This window comes from Lissotriton vulgaris, chromosome 9, assembly GCF_964263255.1.
Source record: "Lissotriton vulgaris chromosome 9, aLisVul1.2, whole genome shotgun sequence".
Taxonomy (NCBI): Eukaryota; Metazoa; Chordata; class Amphibia; order Caudata; family Salamandridae; genus Lissotriton; species Lissotriton vulgaris.
In genome coordinates, this window is record NC_141697.1 from 711,262,592 (window position 1) to 711,268,591 (window position 6,000).

Genomic DNA, 6,000 nt, shown 5'->3' on the forward strand with positions numbered 1-6,000 from the left:
CTATGCTTTGGGTGTTAACTTTTTTAGGTAATAGGGGGGGGTCCAGCGGGCGCTCGTTAGGGGATAATGTACCGATACTATTTGCAGGACAAGGTAGAGCACTATTTTGTTCGATTCTCAGTTCCACTGGAACATACCTAGTTTTACACAGAATATTTAATTCCTCTTCCAGTGAGAGGCTTTGCTCAATACCGGCTGTTAGTGAAGGAGAATCTTGACTGAGTATGCTATCTACGGACTGGCGAGAATCATTTTCATCTGTTTCTCTAGGAATGGGCAGTATTATCCCATTTGGGTGGTGGCCTTGTATCCCATGGCACAAACCCCTCTGAGGGATGACTTTTCTGTTAACCCCCTTACGAGTCATAATGTGGCTAGGTTATGGCTGAGATGTATATGGGTAATACCAAGCAGCGACACGGTCAGGAAATTTTAGTGTACGAAAGTCAAAGTCCATTAATAAAGTCAAATATTAGGTAGACCACAAAATATGGAGTCCAAGTCTCTTTACCTCCTCTTAAGGAAAAGCCAAAGGGGGTGGTCCGTCCCGTCCTCCTCAGGCCTCAGAGGGCCATAGAGGGCCCGCCCTTTGCCCGGGCTTAGCCCGGCTAGTCCCGCGCGCGTCCCGCGACGCAGAGGAAGCAACTCCAGTTAAGTAGCACCTCCGGGCGCTATGTGGACGGGAACCAGGAAGTCCTCGCTAAGCTCGCTGGGAGCTGTAGTCCCCGGCCGCGGTGATCTGGAATGCGGCGACGGGGTGACCTCCAGCATTAGCCCCCCAGGAGCATCCAGTCAGGTCAGCGGGGCAGAGAGTGAGTGTCCGCACCTTGGGCTGTGTGAAAATGCCCCCGCTCCACCAAGGGAGCAACTCCAGTTAAGTAGCGCCTCCGGGCGCGATGTGGACAGGAACCAGGAAGTCCTCGCTTAGCTCGCTGGGAGCTGTAGTCCCCGGCCGTGGTGATCTGGACTACCGCGGCGGGGTGACCTGCAGCATTAGCCCCCCAGGAGCGTCCAGTCAGGTCAGCGGGGCAGAGAGTGAGTGTCCGCACCTTGGGCTGTGAGAAAATGCAACCAAATCTCAAAGATTATAAAGAAGACCTGGGCACTGCTACGCCCCTATAAACCCTTCCAAGAACCACCCCTCTTCTCCTACCAATGTGGAGACAATCTAGCATCACATCTCGTGCATGCAATCACATGGCAGATCACCGCAGCGTGGGGATTGGCACCTATCATTGGACATTACAAATACCATAATTCCAGTGTGTGCGACCTAATGGTAAATACCAAGGACTTCAAATGTAATGACAGAACGTACAAACTCAAGAACCACACCAACTGCAGGTCAAAGAACGTGGTCTATGCCATCTTCTGCTCATGCTACTTGATCTTTGTGGGACAGACCATGCAGATGGTCAAGCAGGGAATCATTCAACTCAAAAGCCCCATTAATTGCAAAGTTCTCACCGCACTTTTGGTCACAAACTACTTGGAAAAGAATCACCGTGACACGGACATCAGCTGGCAGGTGATAGACAAACCAACTCTGCCAACCAGGGGCGGAGACATCAAAACCCTACTCATCAGGTGCGAATGCAAATGGATTACTTTATGTAACTCAGTGAATCAGGGCCTTTAGACCATTGATGAATGGAACAGTACCATCTCTATTTAACTTTTCCATAGACACTGACAACAGACTGCCAATTTGCCCTGCCACTCCCACACCTTAGGCGGTTCTCTCCCTTGAACTCCTTCTCTATTTTCTCTCCAGCCTCCTGTTGAGTTATTATCATGTCTGCCTTGAATTTATGTCTAAACTGCCTTAATGTACCACAACGTACTGCATGCCTGACACTCTCTCTAATTCGGTATCTACATGTCCTTTCGGTCAATTTTGGTCCTTCATTTACTTGGGACTATGTCTGTCCCGCACAATTACAGTTGTCTCTTACTTGCCAGAACCTAATTAATGTTCTTTTACATTATTTCATACTACACATTTGGTAACTATCTATGCAAAGTGAAATTGATGCTGTGTGTTCACTTTGATCCCACACTCAATTTTGTTCCCATTCATTTGATTGGTCTCTAAGTATAATTGTTGTTTGCATATTTTTGTATCAAGTGAATTGAATAGCTTTATTGTTTCTAGAATTTCTCACCGGGCGACTGTGTTCCCCGTTCTCCTCCTTTTCCCCGCCTCCCACTCCTCCCTCCCCCTCTCCCCTGCCCATGCGCTTCACTCGCCTCCTGACATCACACTCCTGTGCCCATGCCACGCCCCCTTCCAGATAGATCACTGGCTCCCATTACACCCTATCTGTCCCGACCTCGGCACTCTGCACATGAACGTTTGGAGACTCTACTCTGGTCTTTGCTGCTTAATTCAGCTCCAGGTAAGCCGTTTCCCTACCTGACCCTCCGCAACTCAGTGCGGCCTTGTCGATCCTTTCCCCACCTCATCTGTGCCTTTCACCCCTTTCAGGTTCCATTCATTCGAGGCATTGCCCTTTGAGCCCTCCCGGGATACGCAGCCTCCGACCAACAATTTACAAACCCCCTGAGGTGGATCCCCTTCTCTGCCAGATAATTGACCATTACCACTTTGTACCCACACACTGGTCCCAACCCAGCAGACTTCTCATTCACCCCCTCTCCCCTTCCCACAGATCGCCACAGGATGAATTTTTGCCGGACGAATTTTCGGCGGACACGATCTTCATGAACAACTTTTTAGTTCCTCCCAAACTACTCCAAGTATTGACCCCGACACGTGCCTTGCTCCCCGGGTCCCATCGCTATGCTCGCATCCGCTTGCTCCTCCGCAATGGCTCTCGCCCACCACCTACAGCCCCGCACAGGGTTCACTAGGATCGATCGCTCCCATCCGCACACCAGCGCCCTAGTCTCTCCGTGTGCTCTTACCCCATAGAGTCAAATTCTAAGGCACCCGCCCGCCACCTTCACCTCTGCCTCCCGCTGCTCTCACCCTTCCCAACACCTCGGCTTGCAATTCCTCACTCCTTTGAATCGGTCTCCAAAGCACCCGCCCCTCACCTCTGCCTCTCGCCGTTTCCACCCTTTCCCACACCACCAACCACTGCCCCCACTCCATGAGTCTGTCTCCCTCCCCCACCCCACCTAGCCACCTTCATCTGCTTTCTGAATCCTTCACTCAGGTTGACCACAGTACATCAATCCCTCGTGTCTCACTTTATAATTCACATCCCTCCAGCCCCTCCACCACTGCACGCTTCTCACCCCCATTGCTTTGTCCATGTCTCACATGCCCCCCCTCCTATTTCACTTCAGCCTCTCCCACCCTTCCCTCCATGTCCCAGGACCCTACAGCGTACACATCCCCCGTCTTGCACCCTTCCGCTCCACGGTCCCCTGTGCTAGCGCTCGCCCTCCCCCTCCCCAGGCTTACCTTCTTCCTCCCTTCCCTGCACAGCACCGCTTTCCAACTGCAACCCGGTCCTGAAGATGATCCCAACTAACAAGGATCGAAACATCGTCGACCACTCAGCGCAATAGATGGCGCATTCCCCAGTGTGGCTCATCCAAATTATTCCTTCAAATCTGTAAAAACGTTTGCATTACAATTTATTTGAAGCCACATTGTTCTCTTGATACACTGTATATATTCAAACACTTTCACACCATGCACCGTTCATGCTGGCCACAATTTTCACTTGCGTCGCCACCTTTTGTGTCACCTACACATACCGAGCACCAAGTCTAATTCGGGTTGTTTTGTTATTCAATTATGTACAGTGCTGGTACAACTGTGTTTCTTCCTTTTCTTTAATTATACGATGCCATGAGCATGTTTCAAAACAGATTGAGTCTCCTTGTTTCTGTCAACGTAATGCTTTTCGCATACATGCCTAATTGCCTCCATAATAATACCAGTTGGGATACTGTTTGTTTATTCTGATTATCTACCATAATCCCAACATGGTTTATGGGTTGTTGGACTTGGCCCTTCGGGCAGGTTCACCCCTGAACTTTTTGCCTGGTGTTATTAAATATTTATAGTGATGTCTTGGTTTCTGCGCACTTTCACTGTGTCCCAGTGGAAAGTATGTGCGCACCCTGAGTGCGTGTGGTGAGATAGGCCTGCCCTCCCATAGGAATGCATGGGGAATGTATGTGTCCCTGGTAGTTCCTGATGCGTGGGGTGTACAGGCTCGAGTCTGGTATGTGCGGACTAGTGTGATTGAATGCTGCAAAATGATGTATGCAGCGTGTATGTGTCTAGTGTGGAAGTGCCACTTCTAGACATGGCTGTGCGTGTGCTGTAAAGGTGCTGACTTGTGATTGGCTGGAGCTGGCTGGGATGCCAGGCTCCATGAGTCATGATGGATCTGCCCGGTGGTGAGTGTGAGATTAGTAGGCTGATGGCTGGGGAGGAGAGCACCTGGGCCTGAATAGGGCTGGGCTTTCCCCACAAAATGCTGGCTCCACCCCCTGTGGTGCGTCTGATGTTCCTAGCCTGGCCAGTGAAAGGAGTTCCCTATAACCAGTTGTAGCTGGTTCTCATATTGCCTGCACCCTGCTAGACAAAGGAATTTTATGGCATAAAAAGGGGCTGTGTCCCCTTACAAAATGTTCTTGTTTCTACTTGAATCCTGCCAGGGGCGTGCTGCTGCTTGGGCCCAGGGGAAGGTTTGCCTCCCTGGGACCTGCCCAGCCCGTGGATACCTGATGGACTTTCCTTTTCTGGGAGCTGCTGTGCTTCAGCTTATGTCCTGGACTGCTGGTGTCCTGGACTCCTGAAATACCTGTTGCGGGACTTTTGTTCCCTTAGCACCTGGGAGCGCTTTGTGGTGCTTTTACCTATTTTTGAGCATTTCTTCGCCCCGCATTTTGCGTGAGAGAAAGACGGTGACCACCCGGCATTTGCCCAGGATTGCTGACCCCAAACGAGTGCCCACCTCGCAGTTGTGCCGCTCGAGATAGCGAGGGTGCCCGCTTTATATTTAAAATAATCTCGGGAGCCTACCCCGGATACTGCCCAGAAGAGATCGCCACTCTGTCCTCCGCAGGGTGACCCGGAGCCTGAGGCTCGTCAGTAGGGCTGCGCTGCCATTGGCTGCCCCAGGAAGAGTGCCGCGCAGCCATTGGCTGCCCACAGGAAATAGATAGCCGCGTCATCACCGGGGCTCCGATGAGCAGAGGAGAACCCCGGTCTGCCGGCGTGTGCCCGCGCTGCCTGAGGAAGAAGGAGGAGCCCCTGTGAAGGGGGGGCTCCACGACGCGGTGAAACCAAGAGACCGGAGAGCCCCACGGATCCCGGGAGGCTCTCCCAAGCCCAGCCGTCCTGCCGCCGCAGAGAGAGGAAACTTCCATAGGAAGCTAGCCAGGTGAGTGTCATCAGGCTGTGGGCAGCGGCGGGTAGGTTCGGAGTGCCGGCAGGAGGCACAGTTGCATGTAGAGCCCCGAGGACTCTGGGGGCCATTATCTCTTGAGTCCCCCGAACGGGACTCCAACGTAAGGGGGCATTTCCTTTTGAAGTCAGAGCCAGAGAGGAGGGCGTCGGGACACATTGCCGGTGTCCACCCGCCCCCGCCCAGTGGCGCGGTCTTTGTACGGGGGCCGCTGTGTTGTCTTTGAGTCCCCCGAGCGGGACTCCAATGAAGGGGCCAAAAGTTGTTGATGAGCCCCGAGAGGCTCCAGAGCACCCCAATTGTTCCTACCGAACCCACGAGAGGCTCAAGGCGCCATTTGTTGTTTGAGCCCTGAGAGGCTCCAAAGGGGGCATATTTTGTTGAGCCCTGCGAGGCTCCCCGCCCTCAATTGGTTTAGAGCCCCAGAGAGGCTCTGGAGTGCCACTTTGTTTATTTAGAGCCCAGATAGGCTCCCCGCCCACACAGTGGATTTGGCCTGAGCCTGCGAGGCTCCAGCGTTGGCCCATCACTGTCTTCACAGCTGCCCAGCAATTTGTGGGCAGCTGCCACGTTTAAGCCCCTGACATTGGGACACAGGGCGTCC